This window comes from Triturus cristatus, chromosome 9 (assembly GCF_964204655.1).
Source record: "Triturus cristatus chromosome 9, aTriCri1.1, whole genome shotgun sequence".
NCBI classification, from domain to species: domain Eukaryota; kingdom Metazoa; phylum Chordata; class Amphibia; order Caudata; family Salamandridae; genus Triturus; species Triturus cristatus.
In genome coordinates, this window is record NC_140592.1 from 880,443,194 (window position 1) to 880,468,580 (window position 25,387).

The window sequence follows — 25,387 nt, forward strand, 5'->3', positions numbered from 1 at the left end:
CATCAAAATAAATTACGATTACAAATGAGGGGGTTCTATCTGCAATTAGAGGCAGCGGAAGTAGGTCTTGCTAAAGCCTTGACTAAAAAAGATAATTTAAATCAGATATTGCTTATGGAAGAAAAAATTGCACGATGTAAGGCGACCATCACAGGAGTATGGGCCGAAGAGATAGCGCGTAAATATTTGGCAAATAGAAGACATATTTATGAATATGGGGAATCTATAGGCCGCTCTTTAGCTTTGAGACTAAAAATGAAGTCCACTTCTCGGGTGATTTCAAGAGTACGGGATCAACTCGGGATAATTCGGGAAGCCCCTTCGGAAATTTTAGAAGTATTCCAACAATTTTATTCGGAACTGTATACTCGGCAATCAAATTTTACCATGGATCAGATTCCTGATGCTGCCGTGACAAACCAATTAAATAAGGTAGAAGCAGATATTTTAGATAGCCCCTTTACCATGGAGGAACTAGAGGAGGCGGTTAGTCAAATACCTAATGGGAAGGCAGCTGGCCCTGACTTTATTCCTGGGGAAGTCTATAAATGTTTCTTTGAGCCACTAAAGAATGTTTTGTTAGCAACATTCAGGATGGCACAATTGGGAACAGCACCCGCTACTTGGAACGATGCTTCCATAGTCATCTTCAGTAAAAAAGGGAAACCTCCTGAACTACCTGGATCATATCGTCCAATATCCTTACTTAATTGCGACAGCAAGCTATATTCCAAAATGGTAGCCAATCGTATGTCTAAAGTTATATCTTCATTAGTCACCATAAATCAGCATGGTTTTATACCAAAAAGAGGAACGGTTTCCCATATTAATAAAGTCATTACTTTATTTGATTATGCAGATGTCAAAAAGAGAGGCTTAGCCTTGATACTTCTTGATGCTGAAAAGGCTTTTGATCGCGTAGAATAGGTTTATTTGTGGGAAGTGATGAGACGGATGGGTTTTGGAAGTGCTTTTTTAACGGCAATTCAGGTATTATACAATGCACCAATTGCCAGAATCACAGCCATGGGTCTAAAGTCAGAAAAGATCAATATCACCAGAGGAACAAGACAAGGGTGTCCTTGTTCCCCTTTACTTTTTGCTTTATATATTCATCCTTTTATCATAAGTTTACAGAATTCTCCATGCATCAAACCTTTTTCAGCTGCTGGCATTTTATATACAGTATTTGCATATGCAGATGATATTGCCATAGTGACTACTGATCCTAGGGAGGCTATGGCGGAGATCGAATCATTAGCCAAAAATTTTGGGATTATGTCTGGGTATAAACTAAATGCTGAAAAAACCCAAATTCTCTGCACAAAGAACATACAACTTAATGATTCTCGTGTTACAAACGAAGTAACCTACCTAGGCATTCAGATTAAAACCCAAATGCATGAGATTGTTGAAAGTAATTGGGAAACGATTATTGCTCAAATTAAACTTTCACTAGATAAATGGAGTAGACTTCAATTATCAATAATCGGAAGGGGGAATATAGTCAAGATGAATATATTAGCTAAGATTTTGTATTTATTTCGAAGTATACCTCTGGAATTTCCATCTAAATATATACAGCAATTACAAAATATCTGTGGGAAATTTGTATGGGCTCCTGGTAAACCTCGTAGAGCCATGAAATGGCTCACATTACCGGAAGAAAGAGGGGGCCGTGGTCTACCTGATTTTCTTTCTTATTATTATATTTGTTTTTTACAAAAAATGGGCTATATATTGACAGGGGAACCTCCAAAAAACGAGGCGGATACCCCATCTATTTTCTTTTTACTTTTAGGAGAACAGGCGAAAGGCTGTTTATTGAAAGAACTAGAGGGCAACTATTACAAACACACACGATTTAAGGTACTTGCTTCAGCATTTAAAGTGTGGAGAAAATAATTAAATTAGGTAAAATTACATATTACACTCCTTTTGATGCTTACAAAATACTTCCTTCTGTGTTTTGGGATGACAATGCTAAGATATGGCTTAGAAAAGGGATTTCAAAAATTGGGGATTTATATCATAAAAATGCTATATTCATAACTTATGCTGAATTATCGGATAAATACCAGCTTTCACATGTGTTTTTTTTTAAATACCTTCAAGTTCGCGATTTTTGCTTGAAAAATCAGATTGAGGTTCTTCCTAATGATCTAATTGAGGGAATCCGTCTTCAAAAAAGGATCGGTCCACTATATGCGATCTTAAACGAATACAGGAATGACGACATGCAAAAATATAACCAGTATTGGATCAGCCAACTGGAAGACCCTCAAATTGACATAGGGAAATCTTTATGTCTCGCAAAGGAAATTTGCTTGGCAGCTAATTTAAAAGCACAAGTTTATAAAACTATTTTCAGGTTATACTATACTCCTAAACGTATGGCGACTTGGGGAGATAAATATGATGGTAGATGTTTTCGGTGTGGAGAACAGGAAGCAGATATGTTGCATATCTTTTATAACTGTACAAAACTGTCGCACCTTATTGCTGAAGTTGAAAGATTTATATCCTTGGTATTAGGTTGTCCTTTAAAGATTTCTCCGTCACTCATGATATTGGGAAGATGTCAAAAAATATATAGCCATCAGGTCTTAAAAGAACATGCCTATTTTCTATTTCTTGCAATGACGGTCGTTCGATTATGTATTGCAACTGAATGGTTATCACCCGAGCCCCCGACTTTTGAATTCTGGAGAGCTAAGTTGTATCGTATGTATGAAATTGAATTGCATTTATATGCCTTAAAAGGAACAAGGAAGAAACGTTTAGGCATGTTGATCTGGGGTGCCCTTATGAATTTCCTTTCTGATGATATGAGTACATCGTAGTATTTGTGTTCTGTTTTTCTATTTGAAGTTATTTATGTTTACAATTGTGGAACTGTCTTGGAAACAATAAAAAAAATTTAAAAAAAAGAAATTTAGCATAGCAAAGCTCATCCATGTCCCAGGGAGCCAACGGGGAAGTAGAATATAAACTGTGTTTACTGGATGAAGAGATGGTGTTGATTGCACCTGCAATCCACGTGTTAAATTTAGTGGAAGATGCAACAATGTCTACAAGTTCATTTAGATGCACTGTGCAAAAGCAAAAGTAAAGATTGGCTGGATTCTGTTTACTTCAGGCATGTAGAGTGCCAGAAACAGCATTCTGGCTGGTACTTTGTGGTGGAAAGTTTAATATCCTGCGAAAAAGGAATGGCAAAATGGAAATATCATGTAAGCGGTACAAGGTTTGAAAGACTTGAGTGAGTTTAGCTTGGTAAAAATAAGATTGAGAATCTGCCTTGCTAAATGTGTGGACACTCTAAGAGGGATGCCAGAACGGGTGAGATGAGTTGTCCAAATATAAAGTTGAGGTAATCAAGAACAGTGAAATTGGCTGCTTTTAAGATGAAAGATAATTTAAAAAACATCAATGATGGAAGCACTGAAGTTAACCCTTGGCCAAGGTTGGTGATAGATAAGGGCACCAGAGAAGGAGTACGAGGGGCTTAGTTTCAGGGAGAACAGTAGACAGGGGTGCTGAGGCAAGCACTGAAAAGGTGAAACAGTAAACAATAGCAAGTCCACCTCCAAGAGGAATGACTACGGCATAAGATAGACTATCGAGAGGTAATAAACAAGGTGATAGCCAAGGTGAAACCTTCATGCAATCATGTTTTAGTTAGAAATGGGGCATCGGGTTGGTGAGAGGCAACAAAATTATAAATATTAAAACATTTGTGAGGAATCGGACATTAAAATTTGACCAGACTTGGGAGTATTAGAAGACGCTGGTGAATTATGCACACATTGGGAAAGTGTGGGGATGAAGAATCACATTTGTAAAATGTATGTGGTTAGAAGTAGAGTCTAGAAGACAGAAGAGCATTGAGGATCGAACATGCCTAACCAGGGGTATTTAATGTGTACAGTGTCACCACAATGTAGATGAAGTGTGGTGTATGCCTGGCTTTGAAGGGTCAGAGATCTTACTGATGGGTGCAGCGCACTCCAGGCTTGGATGGATGCAGACGGACTTGCCACTGGCGCACCAGTAGCATGGCACCAGCACAGATGCATAGCCATGTCCAAGAAACAGGCTGCCATGAGGAAGGGGGCATTGCCTAAGAGAGACACGGGTGCACTGCTCCCGGCAACCAGAAGCCAAGAATGGACAAATAATATAAAAAAACTGGAGCGCAGCAACTCCTGGACTGACTGGGGAACTCCCAACCTGGACATCCAAATGGAAATGTAAAAGTAAATTTAAATAATGGTGAGAAATAAGAAAACATCAAATAAATAAAAGGTTGCTGCAATTTGGGTCCTGCAGAGTGGAGCAAGAATTGCAGGCAGAGGCAGGTACCTTCACAAATTACAAGGAGGACAAGTATACCCTCTCTTTATTGGTATAAATAGAGGAAACAGTGGGGTGTCCCTACCTATGAGGTGGGATCAAATCCGTCTTGGGCATGAACCCGTGTCCAAGAAATCGGGTATGTGAATGTTCCTATCTCTTCTGCAAGGACTTTATAGGTCTCCAATTGATTGCAACATTCATTGAAATGGATTACCGCATATTTTTAACTCCGAAGCTTTCGGAATATGTGCTACCCTCATATCAACTACGAGCACAAAGCTATATGTATATAACCTTGATACACCTAAACGGCATATCATTCTAATATTAAGGTTATAATTACTGCTCCCAGGGGAGTTACAAAGGAACTGCAAACTACCTTTTACCTCCACAAGAAGCTGTTGCTTTTGCTGATACTAGTGAAAATTGCTCCTCACATTCTGTATATTTGTACAGTGCTAATTAATGAGTGGAGGTATTGTTTGCAGCAAGGATTTGGTTTTAACTTTAGTGCAAATTGCCTAAACAGAGAAAACTGCTGATGTTGACTAAGACAATAAAAAAATCTATAAATGCTGCTGTGAAGAAGGGATCTTTTGGCATATTCTGCATTTTAAATCATAACAGGAGTATTGTTTGTAGTAACTCATCTTCATTTCCTTTACTTTAAGGGGCCAGCTTGCAGCTTTGAAATGATTCCTTGTTATTGCTGAAAAGACTTGTTGATTACACTGGAAAAGATGAAAGCAGAGGATGTGTGAGGGAGAGGTGGCTGCTTCATAACCATTTTCCCTGGTTTCACCTTTTTTAGAAAAGTGGGTGTTAGTTGAAGTGAGTGAGGATCTACTTTAAATAATAACCACAGTCTTTGTTAGGGTGAATTTCTAAAGTCACTAAATAAATCTGTGCTTAACTCTCTGGTAGCTTGGTACAAAGCGGTCAGACTTAACTTAGTGGCAATGAGTACAGTATAAATGCAGTACCTCAAACAGTAATAAAGTGAAAAAAATGCTAGAAATATCCCAAACCTATTTAGAAGAATAGGGTATAGTTTAGTTAATAAAATGACACCAAAACAACAAAAACCCAATAAGCCAAATTGAAAATATGATTTTTTTAAATATTGAATTAAAAATAGTGCCAAAAAATGCAAAACTCAAAATATGGTTATCTGGTCATGCTAGATAGGGGCACAGTCAAAAGTTAATATTGATTGCGATGGTGCACGGGTCTGATACAGGAAATGTTTTACCTTCTGACTAAGAAACGTTTATGGAGAAAAAGTGGTTGTCGATGATTGGCAGTGGGGCCAGCTGCAGGCTGGATCCGAAGAGGGCTTGACAATGGTGGGTTGCTGAAGTGTGGGGTTGCAGGTGCACTTGTGGATGAAGTTGGGAAGTTTCCAAGCAGGTGGATTCTGAAGTACGTTCCTGGAAAGGCCTCGACAATAATCGGATGCTGCTTGGTGTCAGTCCCAATGAAGACCTCAACATTCAGACTTTTAAACTTTTCTGAAAGTTGGATCTTCTTCAGTGGGACAAGCCAGTAAGTTGAGGCTGGCTGACTGCTGATTCAACGTCGATGGCTGTGACTTCAATGGTGACCCTGCTCTCCGTCGGATCTCCCGGCAGCAGGATGCAGGGCATGTTTTGTTAGAACTGGTCAGCTGGGCAGTTGAAGAGAGAAAAGCTTGTTGTGTCCCCGTATCTCAAACAGTAAGTGAGCCAACTGACTGTTTGAGTCCCTTCTGGGGTCCTGGGTTGAAGGCAAGCAGGTCCAGTCTTCTTCCTGGTTCTTCAGGGAGCAGGGTAGTCCTTTTGATCTAATCCAAAGTAATCTTTTAATCTGTTTAAACTCCTAATGTAGAATTGCTTTTGATGGGAGCTGTTTTTGCGTAATGTCCTAATTTGCCCATTGTTGTGAAACTTTTATGACAAGATGTCGAAATAAAGCAAATATGATACGACAACAAACATTTATTAAGTAAATACATTTTTTACTTATTTTCTTCCCCAGAATCATGACTTTTTTCTAAATCTTTAAGGGAATCTAATAAATGATCCCATGCATTAACTTTTTCAATTGATGCTCTTCCTTACCTCATATCACTGTACAATACTGCACCTTCATAACATGTGATCGGTTCTATGGCTGCTGTAGCTTGAAAAATGTTTAAAAAAAGACTCACAGACATTTTGATTTTCTTTTTTTACCTGTGTGGATTCATGAAACATACATCTCATTATAATTATTGGCCATTTTCTGACAAAGACAATACATGTGCTTTATAAATGTTGATATTCTGCCCCCTTCTTAAAGCCAATAGACCCACTTTTTATATTTTGGTGTTCTGACCCTTTGACAAAGTGAGTTGCCCCATCATACTTAAATTACACCGCTTATATGCAGTCATGTGCATCTGCAGGAGTTTGGGCGCCAGACCCTGCAACCAACCTCCCACTGCTCATGGCTTGTGTGCGGAGGGGGTTGGCCACCAGTAGGGGGTGAACGCAGACCTGGCCTGTGGTCAACCACACACCATGAGTGGTGTAGGGTTGGCTACCTGCAAGGAGTTGGACATAGGGCCAGGCCACATGCCAGATCGTGCACTGCATGGTGTTGGCTGCCCATGAAGGGTTTGGTAGGAGGTCTGGCTGCTACATCATCAAAAATCTCTCCGGGATGCTCTCTTTCTCCAACGTATGGTTGCCAATACCTCCCTCACTCGGAGCATCTCTCTAGAAACTCCCAAGACAGGCAAAATCCTTGCACTCCTAGAGAAACCTATACTAGACCCTGATGATCTCTTCAACTCTCGCCCCATTTACCACCTACCATTCACCTGCATGAATATTGAAAAAGCAGTCTACGTTCAACTCCAAGATCACATCACTGCTAACAATCTCCCTCCCCACTACCAGTCTGGCTTCAGTTCACACTGCAGCACAGATAGTCCTACCTTACACATCTTAGCTGATGCCCTCTTGACCATAGATGATGATGCCCCCTGCCTCTTGATATTACTGCCACTCTCAGCTACATCCGAAAAAGTTGACCATCCCACACTCATGCACCAAGGAGTCTCAAATGAAATTCACAGGGAGTGTCCTTCACTGATTCTTCTCCAGCCTTTCCAACCGACACCAGTTTCTTCACATGGTCACCTCTAGCTCACAAAAAATCTCCATCATCCGTAGAGCCCCTACAGGCCTCTATACTGTATCCTATCTTCTTCAACCTTTACATGGAGCAACTCTTTGCTCTACTCACAGATAACAGCATCAAGAGTCCCAACATGCCGATAATACACGACTCTACTTGAAAATCTCCTCTACTTCAGACATCCAAAGCCTCAAATGCTGCTTGTTCTTCATCCAGATTTTGATGTGCAGTGCCTACCTGAAGCTCAACCCAACCAGACAGAATTCCTGTTATTTGTCAAGAACAAAAAATTAGATACAGTATAAACCTGGCTCAATGACATGATCCTTGATGGCTTTAACCTCTTCTGTGCCCATGACGAGATAGTCTCGTCATGGAGCACGGTCTCGCTGTGCCCATGACGAGACTATCTCGTCATGAAACCCGCCCACTAATGTAACGCCCGGCACAGGAGGGGGAAAGGGCGTGGCACAGAAGGGGTTAAACCCCAACTTTCACAGCAAGTTATCCCCATAAGAGTAAACTTCAGGGCACAAACTACACAACACCTCTTGGCTAGAGACAGGGGGTGGGTTGTTGTAAATGCACATCCTACATACCCTTTTGAAACATTCTACTCATAGGTGCAATTTTCTTTTTGTTGATCCCAATACAGGACATTTTCATAGATAGAGACCTGCTGCTATATCTATCATGACTTAGAAGTCCTGTTACGATATCAAGAACACCAAGCAATATTTGTTGACCAAAGACCTCATTTGGTACAGAATATTAGGAATGGTTCCTTGAGTAATGAAGTGGCTACTTGGCCCATAGTAGCCAGGTATGCATATTATCCTGACACAGCAACTCTGCCATTTCCAGATTTAAGACACTTGCTAAAATAGTTAGTGGCCATTTATAGTCCACTTCTACAGTTTTTGTTTCAGTCGACTGTGACAGGGCAATTGTTCCTTGCTTTGTACAATAACCGCATCCTGCAGTGCAGGCAACTACTCCATGGATTATTAATGCTATTCTCATGAAGCACCCCAAAGCAAAACAAGATTCCATTTTCGATGGCTCAGAAAATTACCCACCTAGAGGTGGTGTAGACTCATATACCGCCCCAGTAAAAGCATAGATTTTTAACTATGTGTGTTCCAATTGGTATGGTACCACCTGTAGAAGAGTGTAATTCTTGGAGAAATATGTATTTTATGTGTATCTATACTACTACGTATGGCACACCCTCATTGGCAGTGTCACAGGAGATGTTATAACAAATACAGAATGTGTACGGAGTTGCACCAGCTCTTGAATAAAATGAATAGGAAATTTGAAAGAAAAAAAAATGATACTTTTGAGTAACTTTTAAGGAGAGGCTGCAGTTCTGGCAAATTGCAAGCATGCAAGCAGCTCCTGTTCAAGATCATGCACAGAAACTTCCAAAGATTAATTTGGAAGTTTACACCTCTGTGAGCTGTGATACTTTAGGTTCTCAAGCAGCTGAACTGCAAATCGAAGTAAAACAAGCATTTACAATGCAATGGTCTCGGCAATATTATAGGTAGAGCTATTGGTATTGCTCATTATTTTTTTATCATTATTGTATCCCTAAATAAATGGCATTGTCATTTCTATTGGCATTAGCTTTTTTTTGCATATGTGATACCTATTGCATTAGCAGAGAGAGATTGAGGTAGTGAGATAGAGAGAGAGAGAGTGAGGTATTGAAATAGAGAGTGAGGTAGTGAGAGAGAGTGAGGTAGATAGAGAGTGAGGTAGTGAGATAGAGAGTGAGGTAGATAGAGAGTGAGGTAGTGAGATAGAGAGTGAGGTAGATAGAGAGTGAGGTAGTGAGATAGAGAGAGTGAGGTAGTGAAAGAGTGAGGTAGTGAGGGAGAGTGAGGTAGATAGAGAGTGAGGTAGTGAGATAGAGAGTGAGGTAGATAGAGAGTGAGGCAGTGAGATAGAGAGTGAGGTAGATAGAGAGTGAGGTAGTGAGATAGAGAGAGTGAGGTAGTGAAAGAGTGAGGTAGTGAGGGAGAGGGATGTTGTGAGGTAGTGATATATAAGCATAGAGTGATGTTGTGACTGGCCTTTCTTGTGATTGGACTCAATCCTATTTCACGTTGGATATTACATTTTACAACTAACCTATTATTCACTATGAATATATGCCAGCTACTAATTGCTCATCTTATCTTTCAGAATGACTTGAGTGTAGTATGAAGCCCACAGATTTTAATATCAGTTCATGAGTACATCTGGAGCGATGAGGCTCAGCAGGCAGGGTGTACTGGCTGCCCGTGCATAATATGCGTACACCTGGATGCTGTGCTTTGTAGCCATTGCTGCAACCCCAGTACGCATACTTTTGAAATGTATTACATGTACCTTTTCATACTGTACAGTGCGGTCATATCGCTATTTAATAAAAGTGTTCTAGTGAAATAAGGCAACTGTGGTCATATGTAAAACAGAACGATAGATAACACGGGGTTTTGGAAATACACAAACCTCTCCCATCAGTTGTGCTGCCTCTTTTTCAGTGCATTGAAAAATAAAACCAATACAAAGAGAATAGCTGTGGGAAACAAAAAGCAGCCTGCTAATAGTATAATTTGCCACCCTTCCAAATAATCAGTTCTCACCCCCTCCCACTAACCTTGCCCTGTCAGATTGCGTTGTGACGTCCTTTGTTATTGTAGCTCCACCTCACTCCCATTCGCCCAGCATATCCCACGCCGCACCCAAGCACCGACATGCTTATCTGAGTGTTCTGGTGAGACAGGAGCGCAGCAGCAGGCTGCACTTACTCCTGTCTGGGGGAATGAGACTAACATGCACTTACTCCTCTTCGAGGGGGTGAGGCAGACGTGCAGTTACTCTTTGCTGAGGGGATCAAATGTACCAGGAGTGTACTTACTCCTATCTGAGGGGGTAAAACGGGCGTACACTTACCCTTACTTCTCTCTGAGGGGGGATGAGACGGGCATGCACTCCTCTTCAAGGGGGTGGGGGTTAGGCAGACGTGCACTTACTCCTCTCTGAGGGGGTGAGACGGGTGCGCACTTACTCCTCCTCTGAGGGGATGAGACGGGCATGCACTTGATTTACTCCTGCCTTCCAGATTTAGCAGGGCATGCGCAGGTTAGGGGCGTATTGTATCCTGGGCATCTTCCCCTCATTTGAATGAATGAATGATTAAACACCAGAGGGAAGCTGTGCTGACTGCCGATGTTGTGTCTGCAGGGTGATAGTTTAAAAGCTTTTTTTCCCCAAAGGATAAACTGGTACATGAAATCCTATCCTGGCGAATCCGGTGCCAATGCTGGGTGCCTGCAAGATCGGCCCGCTATACAAACACACTTCACAAACTGAATGCCACGGACGTGGAGTCATCCACACTGCTGGGGTGGGCACAGTTGGCACGGCGTGGCATCCATCTATTTGTTTATGTGAACATTCCACCGTTATAATGGATTTCCGCAACAGCCAATTGAGTCCAAAGGGTGGGCTCGTCAGCGTCCCTTGATGGTCACCTGTAAAAGGGCAGTCACCCCTGGAGTACAGCCCCAGCCCACTGGCACACAGAACGGTGTTTCACGTGAAGATGAAACGCACATTCCCAAAAAATTTTCTAGAATGACTATATAACACCGTCAACACAGGCTCTGGAAACCCAGCACTAACGTATAATATACAATCTATATTGAACTCCTGCATATTACATTATCCAGAAACTATACAGTGGATCGGGCCTGCGCTTGACACCCTGGGTTGTGCATCCTATATTCCAATAGGATCAAAAGAGCTTCCACCGCATGTGTGATCCGCTGCATGTGTGTGTGGCAAATATTACAGATCACACACTGCGATACAATGCTCACGGTCTGCAGTACGGCTGTGTAGGAGTCTAGAAGCCACGCGCCTCCTATATATGGAACGCTCACAAACTGAAGGACTCATATGCTCTCAATGGTTTAACCGCGCGCCAGTGCCACACCAACTGTCAAAGATTTTTTTTTTTAACTCAAATACACAAATAGCACGATATCTCGTGACAAATCTGGACCATCATAACATCACCACAATACACAACATCTTTGCAAAAAGCCTGCAGGAAGGCTCGGTGAGCAGAGCGCTCCCTGCTGACAAATGCGGTGTTCTGAAGATCAAGATTTCGAATCCGGGAAGGCAGACTCAGCCTTTCAACTTTAAATGTATTGCAATACAGAATAGTGACATCTTTCATTTGCAGTGCTTAGAAATGGCACTAGTGCTGCTTGTAGCGCCCTATAAAGCGTTGGCTAGGGCGTCCGACCTCGAATCTGGGGAACTGGGTTCGAGTCTTGGCAATGACGCAGAACATCCTGTGATTCTGGGCAAATCACTTAATCTCCCAGAGACAAAAATGAATGTGTCCTCATGTAATGCAACTGGTGCTATGTAAAGCGCTCTGAAACCCGATTCGGGTCAAGTTCACGCTATATAAAACTATGTACAAAAAATATATCTGAACGTAACACAATAACAGGTATCACATCCAACCAAAAGGCAGCAGCACAAACAGGCAAGAGATGCAGTGTGTGTGTGTGGACATGTATACGGGAGATCAGGTTGTGCGATCTTGGGCCTTTAACGATTGTGAGCGTTTAGAATTAGACTAAATGCTTGGTTGCCGTTTGTCCAAAACTGGATATTTACAATTACAATATATAATGGGTACCTTCATGCCCACTGACAGTTTTGTGACTGAGAACCCTGGCGTCAGGCCCTATGTTTTTGAAACAGTAATGGTCTGTGTTTAAAATGGAAAATGTAAACTAACGATAGGATTTGAGTTGATAAGGACTCCCTTTATATTCCTCCGGTGCAAAGTGATGTTTATTTATGTCGAGGTCGCAATAAACATGCATGTGTAGGCCATGTGCAGCGAGCTCCTGTTGGCTTAGTCTTGGAAAGAAAGCTTACTCTTTACTCCCCGGACATCAGCCCTGTGCAATCTGCTTTTGATACACTCGGTTTGAACTTGCAATAATCAGGGTTTAGTGATGTACTATGGCCTCTAGGCCCCGGTGACACTGCACCTGCTGTACCATCTGAAGTTACACCCCTTCGCTTGCGAAGAGGTGTGGCGCAGCGACCAGGCGGCTGACTCCAGAGCACGGGGCTCACGGTTGGATCCCGGTGGCAGCTCAGCCAGCACCAAGTGACTCTGGGTAGTAGCTCGTTTAGTCTTCTCGACGGCCCCCAGTGCCTTGGGGGAGATTAGTTCGCGCTTTAAAAATACAGGGTTTTAACTCGTGTTTTTTATTCTTCTTGGAACTGGGGGGGGGGGGGGTCAAAGCAGCGTCATGGTATGGCAGTCCATGTGCTCCCTGTCTCTGGGGCTGACAGAAACACAGAGCAGAATTATTTCACGATTCGCTGAGTCGACCCCTGCTTCAAAACCAGGGCTCATGACACCACTCTGCGGACTGCATCAGCCGTAGCATATAGGACAAATGCCGCTCGTTTTAAGACTGCTGTGCATCGCTCCGTCGCACAACGTGCACACCAAGGGGCATAGTAGAGGGCGGAGTTAGGGAATTACAACACTGAGTTATGTCGTTCTGTAATAATAAGCATCGGGTGTATGTCTCATGGTCTCAAGTGGAGCTGTATGGGGACTACTGCGCTCACTTCAAGGTTTTTCCAATGTCGACTGTTTGCAGCCGAAGTTCTAACATCCTGCCTGCTGCAGCACTCCTCACTGCGCCACTCACATTTTCACCTCTCTTTGCAGGACACAAGTCCTAATGCAATTGCAGCCTGCTGGCAGCGTGTGCCAGGCTTAATGTAAATGTGCCTTCTCCCTGGCATGGGAGCCGCGTGCAGGCTGCGCCGGGATCGGAGGGACGTGGAATGCTGACGGGCCGGGATTCGCGCGCTGCCTGAAGTTACATCACACAGCCCCATTAATTGAGTAACCGGGAGAGGTGGAGGGCCAAAGGGCTGCGGCCGCACGGAAAGAACAGCGCTTTCCTCCCGCCAACTGTGTAATCTCGTGACCGCGGAAAGCAAACTCGGAACTCAGGAGCTCCCTCCCGGATTTACACAAACCCGATCCGGTGGCACAAGGGGGAAAGACGTCCAAAGCACGGTGCGGATCCCTGCACGTGGAACGGGAGCCTGCCCCAGCAGCGCCGCCACCAGCACAACAACACGGCGCCGGACGGATGGATCCTCACGGCCAGAGAACAGCATAAAAATGGCGGATGGAAGAATCGAAACTTTTTCGCATTCGGGGGCGTGTTCCTGCTGTTCTAAAAGGGCGTGGCTAAAAAGTGGAAAGAACAGCAAGGAACACGCCCCCGAATCTGAAAAATACGGAGCCTATTTGGAGGGACGGCTCTCTCCTCCAATGGCTGGCCTCCGTTTAGGAAGCCAGCCAATGGAGGAGAAGCAAAAAGAGAGGCGGGCTAAATAGCCACTCTAGGAAACATTAAATCTTCCGACTTCCGGTTCTGCCTTCGGCAGACCGGTAGTCCTCGACCTAAAAATGAGGCAGGCTCCTGTAAAGGGAAATCTGTACTGGAGGGTAAGGAAAAGCAGAAATGAAAAATGAAAAGCAGAATTCGATCCCCTCCACAGAAATTCTGTAGGTGTGGATTTAATTTGAGGAACCATGATAATATGGAAAAGCCAGATTGGTATCAATATTCTCATAACTGTCGTTCCCATTCGTTGCAAGAATCTTCAGACATTAAAGGGACGTAATGGAGCGGATCGTCTGAGTGTAGCAGAAAGGACAAAAATGTCAGGCTGAAATATGAACTGACATGAGAAGTTAGCATGAAGAAGGAAGAGAAAAGTTCAGATTCAAAGACTCATTTTAAGAAAAAGAAATTAGCCGGTTTAATAAAAAAGCATGCCATGAAGATTACGGATACTTGTGCGGAACGGGAGTTGGACAGTAGTGCTTCTGGACAGTGTAGCAGAGTGTCAATAGTTTGCTACGGTGGTGACTCGATCCAAATAATATGTACAGGTTAAGATACCAGATGGACACATAAACCCTCCGTTGTTAATGATGTAGAAATACAGATTGAGGGTGATATGTTCCTCAAAATTAAAGCTATATTCTGGTCCCATTTAGCGGATGCTTATGATATCATTCTTGCTGATAATGACTGGCCTTTGGATTTTGTAAAGAATGCACCTCCAGGGGAGGAGGTATTAAGCTTTTTACTCATTAGTACCTGAAGAGCTCATGGAAAATATGCAAGGGAGGGTGCCTTAAATCAGGCTCTGGCATTGCAGAGAAAGCAACAAGAATGGGATAAAACATTTCTTCCACATATGATTACCTTAGAGAGTGAACCCTAGGCTCAATATCCTCTTAAACCAGAAGCTAAGTGTGATATAAAAGCATTTTAGAGATAATAGGACCTTACCATTCCACCATGAACACTCCTCTTTATCTTTATTGAAACCTGACAATTCATATACAACAGTTTTACATTATAGAAGCTTAAATACACGCATGCATGCCTTGCAAAATGCTCATAAAATTGGGCCATTGAGGAATCTGGTCAGGAAAAAACATAAAACAATGTTAGATTTAATGCGCCTGAATCTTGGTATCTAACTGCTGTTTTATTCAGTGGCTCTCATATATACTTATACAGGACTGCCCCGGGGTATACAAATACGCCTGTACTCTTTGTAGTAAGCATTATGAAGATCTTAAAAGAATATCCTGAAGTGCTAGCATATATATATAACATCTAAATTGCCATGTTTATTTATTTATTCATTTGTCATCAGCATTAGCCTCACAATCTACATATCAAAAGAATCTACATTGGGGGGCGTGGCTTGGCGCCCGCGGATGATGGCGGCGTTCGCCTGAGGCTCCGAGGCAGCACCGAGAGACCAGCCGGTTCCCGTTCTCAATTCACGGAAGAATTCAATTTAAGATGCGTCGGAATCTGCCCTGACCTCGCTGGTGTTGATGAAGATCTCAATTCCTGTCTGCGACGCTTCAAACTTCACCTGTAAGTTCTGACAGGCTTTCCTCTACGATGACGGCCGCCATCTTAGTCTTCCTGACTGACGCGCGTTACACTGTTGATGTCGCGCTGTTAAATTAATTGCTGGTGCAGCACTTTCACCTCTCAACTTCATCGATGCTTCGGCACTGGCGCTTATACTTTTGACATTCAGCATGTGCTACATCTTATTTTTCGAATGAGTCACCTTCTTGCAGACCCCTGACTGGACTACATATTTATAACATTTTTTTTTTATCCCGCCTGCTGTGACCACGTCACGTCTACAACGTAGCGGTGCTTCCTACATAAGTGGTTACTCTGCACTGATTATGTCAGGCGCCTATTTTCACCTCACATTTTCTCTCTCCAGTCTTTGTTGTAGATACTAGGAGCACGTGGGGAGATTAACTTTGGTGTCTTTTCACCAGCTCAAGGTGGCAGCCTGCAGCTAGGAACCGCTCATATATGGTTTTGCCTGGATGTTCCAGAACCCATCAGGAGGCTTCACAGCAGTTTGACCGGGACTATTTTAGAAGGTGGTTCTGTGGTATTGTGCACGGACCCTATGTACAAGTCACCATATAGTGTCTTGTGTTGTTAATGGTCAACTCCACTAGTTGTTTGGCCCTTGCTTATCATCTTTTCGAGACAGCGCTGACCAGAATTCTTTCCTTTTTACAGTGCCCTGGTGACAACATCCTTTGAGTTATTTGGAGTAGGTTGTGCGCCCTTACACTGTGCTTAACCAGCCTTATACGCTTGCTTTGCCAAACCTGGTGTTCTCCACACTTTGTTTTTTTTTCTTCTCTCTTTTCTTTTTCTTTTTGTACCTGGCTGGGCTACTATTCTTCGGATTGATGCATGGGCAGACTCAAGTCAATGTCGCATCTGCCCCGCTCGACTAAACTTCGCATTGTGAAGAATTCCAAGGTTTTTTCTGCTTTTTCGCAGTTGGAGGACTCCCTTACCTCGTCAGCCTCGGATACACTAATGGATCCTCCCAGATCTGCGCAGGACACTTCTAAATCCAATACAAAACGGCTCAAGTCAAATTCTCTCTCACCTCCAAAGCATCCAGGGCCAGTTTCCATGGAATTATTGCTGGAAGAAATAAGATCCCTACGTCCTTTTATGGAAGAGACTAACCTCAAGCTTCAGGTCCTTACAGACAATTGGTCACAAATGGAAACTAGGGTTACTTCAATCGAAAATTCTGTTCAGTCATTTCAAGAGACTTCCTCTGCTGTCTCAGCCTTGAAATCTCAAGTCTCGGACCTACAGCAACATGTGGAGCAGTTGGAAAACAGGAATAGGCGCAATAATCTTCGCATTTACGGCCTAGTTGAAGGAACAGAGGGGTCTGACCCAATTGCTTTCTTAAAATCGTTCCTCCCCAAAATCCTGCACTTACCACAAGACAAACCCCTTAACATCCAGCGTGCCCACCGACTGGGTCGGCCGCCCTCCTCTGCTTCCTCCTCACAAAAAACCCAGAGGGGTCATCCTTTATTTTCTGGAATACACAGATCTCCTGATGGTTTTGACAGCGGCCAAGTCCCTTCCACATCTTACTTGGTCTGGTTCGTCCCTGTTCTTCGCCCAGGACTATGCCAAGGCTACTGCTAATCGCCGCAAGGCTTTCCTAGGATTCCGAAATGATCTACGGGCGATGGGAGCGCGATATGGCCTCTACCATCCTTGTCTCTTTAAAGTAACGTATAACAACCGTACCACCACTTACGAGGATCCAGTGCGTTTGCAAAGCTTCATCAACGCGCACAGATCATCTGCTATGGACGCCTCTGGTCCATCCTCCTCTGCTCCTGGTTGACTACTGACCCTTTAATTTTGTTGATTTCCTTACTGTGATTACATCTGAGTTTTCCTAGTCTCCGGATGTTCACTATGCTAGTCCTCAATATGTATGCTTAGTGGTTTGCCTGTCGCTTTAGTTGTTTCTTATGGTCTCATTGTATTTCCCTAATTTACCTTATTCCTTCCTTCTCCATTTGTTCTACAGGTAACTTTGTTTTCGTGTTCTGATGATGTCTCCCGGTCCTTGCCTCGTTGCTCCTGGATGTGTCGCCTCACCCAACTGGCTCCTTCCCTCCTCCACCCTATCTCGCACCCTTCCTTTGTAGGTATGTTCCTTTTCTATTTCCTCATTTGTCTCCCCTGTTCATCCGCTGCTCCTTCCTCCGACTCCTTCCCTCCTCCCTTCTCACCTCTAGTTGGATTTCTCTGCCTTTGTAAGAGTTACATTTCCTGTTTTTCTCGATGCATTTGTTTCTCATCCTCTCCTTCTTTTTTAATTCTCTATTTCACTTTGGATACAATTGTTTTTTATTCTCATTTTCTTACTATTGCTCTCGTTTTTACTTACCTATTCCTTTTCTTTTATTTTAATATCTCTCCACTGAACCTCTTCTTATCTTATCTTCACTCCTTCTCAGGACTCTTTCCTTCTCTAATCTTGTTCTCCATACTGTTTTTGGCTGAGTTATTGATATGTCATTGAATTTATTGTCATGGAATGTGAAGGGTATCAACTCTCCGATTAAGCGTCAACGGATTTTGTCACACTTAGCTAAACTAAATGTTGATATTGCATTTCTTCAGGAAACACACTTAACTGATGTCGAATCTGTTAAGCTCAAACGTGGTTGGGTGGGTGAACTTTTTTACTCTCAGGGTGATGGCAAACGAAATGGAGTAGCAATTTTGTGTCGCAAGTCTCTTCCCTTTCAGGTCCTTACCCATGAATCGGATGCTTCTGGTAGATGGGTTTATGCTAAGTTATTGCTAAGAGGTGTTCCAATTTCTTTGCTCAACGTCTATGGCCCGACCACGGGTGAACCTTCTTTTTGGGCTGTTTTTTCTCCACTCTTAACCAAATTCATGGATCATAATTTTGTTCTGGCGGGGGATTTTAATCAGCCACTAGATCCCTTCGTTGACAGGTCGTCCAAGGCTCCATACATTCCCAACAGACCTCATAAATTATTCAGTCATGCCTTATCGCAGCATAAGTTAATAGATTCCTGGTGCCTGTGCAATCCAAATATACGGGAGTACACTTTTTACTCTCCCTGTCATCACTCCCAATCACGACTCGATTATATCTTTATCTCCCACAATCTGGCCCAATCACTCCTACATTCTGAGATTGGCCCTATTTTACTTTCTGACCATGCTCCCGTTCTCACAAGTGTTGATGTATTCCCTAAACCTACTGGCCCTAGAAGATGGCGGTTCAATAATTCACTCCTTGCCGATCCCAAGTTTACGAGCACTTTCTCCTCATTTTTTGATGAATTTTTTCAGATCAACGACGATGCCACTCTCCCTGCTCATATTATTTGGGACGCTTTTAAAGCAGCTGCGCGTGACTTTATTATTAGTTACGTTGCGGACAAACGCAAAACTGCACGAAGGTTCACCAAAAATCTCCTTTCTGACATTAAGAAATTGGAACACGCATATTTCACCTCTCACTCTGCTGATAGTTTGACTGCCCTTGTTGCTGCAAAAATGAAATTCAATGAGAAATCTACGGAGGACGCCTCCCTGTACTTGCTGAAATCTACTGCTAAGTTTTATGGGGGTAGGAATAAAGCAGGAAAGCTTTTAGCTAATTATTTGAAAATTAAGCATAATAAGTTGAATATTGAATCTGTGTATGACTCTGAAGGTGCCTTGAAGCATACAGATGTTGATATTCTTGCCGAATTTTCAAGTTTTTATGAAACTCTGTACACATCTGAAACTCAATCCTCCCCCACCTCTCTTGCACATTACTTTTCCAATATTCACACACCATCTAATTTCCCCCCTGATCTTTCCTCTCTAGAGTCTGACGTTACACAAAAGGAATTACTCACTGCATTACAACACCTCAAACCCAACAAAGCTCCCAGCCCTGATGGTTTCACCGTCGAATTTTACATTCACTTTTCTAAATTATTGATTCCCCGTCTCCACTCCCTTCTTCACACTTTTACTGCTCAAGGTGCCTCTTCGGGGACGTTCTCCGACGCCCATATCTGTCTGATACCTAAACCTGGGAAAGATGTCAAACACTGCAAAAATTATAGGCCCATATCTTTAGTCAATATTGACTATAAACTCTTCGCTAAAGCATTGGCGATCCGACTAGATCATCTTCTCCCCGACCTTCTTGGTGAAGAACAATCCGGGTTTGTCAAGGGTCGGTATATTACGGATAATACTAGACTTCTATTTAACGTCTTGTCGAAATCTTCCCGTTGTCAACACCCGCTCGCAGCAATCGCTCTTGACGCTGAAAAGGCGTTTGATCGGGGTAAATGGCGCTATCTTTTCCATACTCTTACTTGGTTTGGTTTTGGCCCTAGATTTATCTCTTTAGTTTCTCTGCTATATTCACACCCTAGAGCTGCAATCTTTGCAAATGGCCAACTCTCCTCTTATTTCGATTTAGGCCGTGGTGTTCGCCAGGGATGCCCTCTGTCTCCCTTTCTCTTTAATCTCGCTCTAGAGCCTTTTCTTTCCAGGCTGCGTCAGAATCCCGCCATTCACGGCTTCCAGATTGCAGATTCCCATATCAAACTTGCTGCCTATGCAGACGACATTTTACTTTTTCTTTCCAACCCTGCAGAATCTATTCCTGCCTTTCTGAATGAAGTCCGTAACTACTCCTCTATCTCTGGTTATAAACTTAATCATGACAAATGCGAGATCCTTCCCCTGACCAAGTTCACTTTCAAACAGGACTTTCTTGACTCCCAGTTCACTTGGTGTCCCTCCCATATTAAATAATTGGGTTTATATATTACCTCCTCCATTCCAGCCACTGTCTCTTTATGCATGTCCAAATGTGCGCAAAAGATCGCTGATCTCACTATAAGATGGCATCCTCTATACCTCTCCTGGTGGGGTCGTCTCGACACCATTAAAATGATGATTTCCCCTATTGTTCTCTATACACTTTCCAATATTCCTGTACCTATTCCCGCGAAATTCTTTACAAAAATCAACTCAATCCTATCTTCATTTTTGTGGAACTCCAAAAAACCTAGAATGTCTCTTGCCAGGCTTATACGTCCTGCCTCTGAGGGTGGTGTTAATTTTCCTGATTTCCCTGCGTACCAGAAGGCCTTTTTATTACGTCAAGCCTCCCTTTGGCTTCAAGACTCCACTTCCCCTTGTCCTCTATGGGTTAAAGTTGAACGTGCTCTCCTATCTCCGTTTTCCTTTGCTGAATATCTGGCTTTTTCTCGTAAACCCTCTTTGCTTCCTACTTCTATCCACAAACATACTCTCAAGCTTTTGTTATCTGCCGCCCCTAGTCCACCTCTAACAGTTGCTGATTTCCTTTCTTCCACTATTTGGCATAATAAATATCTCTTAATTGGTCTTAAGCCCTTTTATTGGAAATCTTGGAGGACTAGAGGATTGATTTGGATCTCGCAACTCTTTTCTGGTTCTACTTTCCTTTCTTTTCCTGATCTCCGTTCTTCCTTCGGTTTACCTTTTTCTTTTCTCCCCAAATATCTTCTACTTAAGGCTGCGGTTTTGGCGGTCCATGAACGACTCTCGGTTTCTTCTCCTTCCCCTGCCTCGTGCACCCCTATCTCACGCCTTCACTCTCTCCTGCACACCACACCTGCAGCGTCTCTCCTTTATAAATACCTTCACACTCACGACCTGCCTAGACCCAAATCCAAGGTTGAATCTCAATGGGAAGCCGACCTTGAAATAGTTTGGCCGGTATCCTTGTGGGACAAAATTTGGATAAAATTACGTAAAACCTCCAGAGCCGCCTCCTTGACACAATCCTTATTTTTTATTTATAACAGACTCCTTCACACTCCCGCTACGCTTCACAAACGATTCCCCAATACCTCACACAATTGTTGGTCATGTGACTCTCCTAATGCTACCCTGCTCCACATGCTCTTCCTTTGCAAACATGTGCATGCTTTCTGGCTACAGGTGTGGGCTCAAATTAATGTTATTTTCCATACCTGTATTCCTTTTTCTCTCACTCATCTTTTTTTGGGCAGTTTGTCTCCTAGTTTTGACGATGTAGATATGTATGTTCGCATTATTGATTTATTATTAGCCACTGCCTTCCAACAGATTACTGTTAACTGGAAAAATACGTCTAATATTTCCTTCAAAGCGTGGTGGTTTAATGTTTGTTATAATCATAGACTTGACAATGCCTTTGTTTTTCCTATTCAAGTAGCAGCTAAGCGTGCGGAGCTCTGGCTCCCCATTACGTTATACTTAGATAACTGTGTTGCTCGTTCCTCTCGTCCATCACCTGACCAACAAGAAGTTTCCAAACCCCCATGATACCCTCCCTAAGTCCATAATTCTCTATACACATTGCTTGTTTCTTATCTCTTTTGTACTTAGCTGTTTAGGTTATGATTAATGTAATTTTTACTTCGCTCTCTTTCAATTGCCCATGATTACTGTTTGGATTGTACATTCCCTCTTGCATATTGTATTCAGCACTCCCACTCCCTCCCCTCCCTTCCCCTTCTCCCCTCTCCCCCCCTTTTTCCAGCGGACACTTGCTGTACTGTACTCTCATTTTTTTATTACCTAATAAAATTCTTTCAAACTTAAAAAAAAAGAATCTACATTGCACACTATGACTTTAATGAACAACTAGATAGGGTCCACTTGATAATGAAAATCTTAGCTTGACATGGGTATAAAATGTAGTTAAAACATCTAAAAATGCATATCATACTCTGCTTTTCCTTGAATATAAATTTTCCAGTGAGAATAAAGGATTGGCACTTTCAAAAGAAGTATGCTACTTACAATCTCAGAACTCTTTAAGAAAGTTACAAACCCCAATGGGGTTTCTTAACGTTGAGAGAGCTTACTTGCCACAGTATGCTGAGCGGCTAAAGCCCATGTATAAATAATTTGCTACTACATTTTCAGAAAACAATTTACACAGAGCTATCGGATGTGAACTGCAAATAGACATGTTAGAGACTAAGGGCTTGATTTAGTCTTTTGTGGACAGGTACTCCATCACTCACGTTATGGATATCCCATCCACCTTATTACAAGTACACTATGTCCTAATGCAATTGCAATAAAATGGACATTGACACGTTAGTGACAGTGTATCTGTCTGCAAAAATTAAATCGGGCTCTAAATATTTACATACATGAGATGACAATACAAACCTAGTGATATGGTTGTTCCTAGCCAATAAGGCTGCACATACACATTGTAGTTTACAATGAAGTACAGACAACACCAATAGCATACCAATCCCATTTGTAATTCCCTGCAGAGAAACTGTTTACTCCTATTGAGAAATTGAAGGAGCATCCTCTTGCACAGCGAAAACAAATCATTATAGTTTCTACACTGAAAGCAGCAACCAAGGCTAGTATTCCCAATGCTCACGCTCTACACCTTCATTGCGTTCAGTGAACCTCTGTTTTAAAGGCAACTGATGTAAGGTTTCAATGTGATCCACACTTCAGATTCAGGAATTTTTACAATATACACAAAATATTCCACAAACTCCAAATATATCACCCATGCATGATTATAAGAGGATGTTCTACATGGAAAGCTCTGCACAGCCTGCGGTTGGCACATAACAGAAATATGCTATGCACTGTGGTGCTGTGCAAGGGGGTTTTGAGGATGGTAAGTTTTAGGTGACTCCACTGGTCATCTAGTAGAAATACATGCCCTATTGCTTGCCCTTCAGAAGGCTGATCTATCAGTTTCCACTCTCATTATGTTCGATTTGACATTCTTTGTAAGGGTTACAATATAGATCTACTGCATTTGTACTTACAGGAATTCAGAGATTCAAAGCGAAAGTCAAAGATAAGTAAAGAACTTTAGGAAAGGTAGTTGTTCTACAGTACAAGCATCCTTTTTTCTTTGAACAGCACACCATGGCCTTTAAAAGTGAAGGAATTCAATGCAAACGGGAACTGTGCAGCAAAGTTGCTTACAAAGACAGTGGTGAAAGCCTTTAAGGTAGCTGCTGTAACTCAATCACAAACTAAAATCAATGTAGACATTTTGGTGACAATACAGGAAACATTGAACAAAGAAAGCCTCCAAATATTCCTACCTCTTACTAAAGTTAATGTTTGTCTGTTTATGTATCTGGGATTTGGGAAAGGCATCATTCCTAATGAGCGAGCTAAATTATATATAGTCGGGGCAGCTCATGAAGGGATAGCTTCTGCTAATGCTGGCATCAGCTCTACTGTATCAATATTACAGCAATGGTGCTGGTGGCCGTTCTTACCAAAGCTTACAAAAAAAATATAGTTCTATTAATGAGGGTCAATCAATATAAGTACATACTAGTTGTGCTCTTTTCCTGCTCTAGATTCTTTTGGGTTTGGCCACAAAAAACTACCTGCATTTGCTGCTGAGGCGATTATGGGTGCTATGTCTGCTTTGGGAGTATGACTGCTATACTCACACCTGTTCCACCAGGAATCGAACTGCATTGAAGAGTGAGCCAATGATACTCCTAAAGAAGCCTTGACCACCAGTGTATTGGATAAAATTCTGACACTGGCTACATAGCCTTTATAGAGCCTAGACAGCACTAAATAATTTTCTAGAGTACTAGGTGGACACACCAAATATACATTTTCTGTTTATATATGTGACTAATCCAGATTTTTTGTGAAATGACGGTAGAGTCAAAAAACAACTCACATTACTCTCTTTCAAGGATGCATTTGTTACAGACTGTTCTAGAAATAAGAACCAAATTGTCCAGAGTGAAAAACACTGACTCTTTCACTACAGAAGATAAAGTTAATAAAGTTGCAGACTGGTGGCTCCACGAGGTGGAGAGTAAGTTAAAATAAATTCACTGACAAGAAAGTCTCTGGACCATCGTACACACCACCTGTTCTTTTGGTGGATGGTACTGGGACAGTACTCTAGCTGCTGCTTCCTGATAGGAGGAAGAACAGACATTTTTTGATTGATTACATCAAAAAGCATGAGGTGGTTGATTCTGTTCAGTAGTCCTCCATCACACCTAGGAGCTTCCAGAGTAGATCAATTTATACTCTAACCACTCACGAGTTATGTTTAAATCTTTTATCCCATTCTGGGGATTGATGAGGCTGCTCTGTCTCCAGCTTTACATCAATTCCCAACTACATCATAGGATAAACCAAATAAGGCATTGTAAATGGCAGTTTCAAAAAGTGAACCTGATCCTGCAACATCCACAATTACAACCTCTGCAAATGTGGTTTATTATGACCCACCAACAGAATCGAAATGATACCATTGCAAGGAATTATGATGTACCTAAATGATTCCAACTCAGGTTTTGAAACAAGAAAAATAACCAGCCCTCTAGTTAGTGGGCACTTTAATCTTGCTATTGGTACATGGGAACTACATTCCTGATAGAACAGTGCCAGCTTCTGTGGATCAAGAACATCAACTGCATTCTGCTTCTCACAGAGACAAAAGAGATTATCATGCTGTGTGCATCACTGCATATCCTGTGCTTGAGGGTGTTTTTTAGGATAGAGTTCCTTATCAAATGATGGGTCTTTCAGAAATGATTCAGATTCCCCACGTCTTAAGAATCGCCTTAGTTGACATAATAATTCCTGGTATTTTCTCAAATTCATAAGTCATAAATGCTTTTAAACAATTAATGAATGTTTTGAGTTCATATGGTTCATGGGACAATGAAGAGCCTTTTATAAATGTAGAAAATCATCAGGAGGTGTTCTGTTTTCACCATTATGGGCACCATTACATACATCAATCTAACAGCCCTGGAAAATTATATTGTTACACACAGTGGGAGCATTGT

General features: G+C 42.3%; 1 protein-coding gene across 1 annotated transcript in view; it reads right to left on the bottom strand.

The window, feature by feature from the left end:
* The window catches only part of EML1 (EMAP like 1), an 889,011-nt gene that overhangs the window by 706,832 nt on the left and 156,792 nt on the right, over positions 1-25,387 (bottom strand). The window lies entirely within an intron of this gene.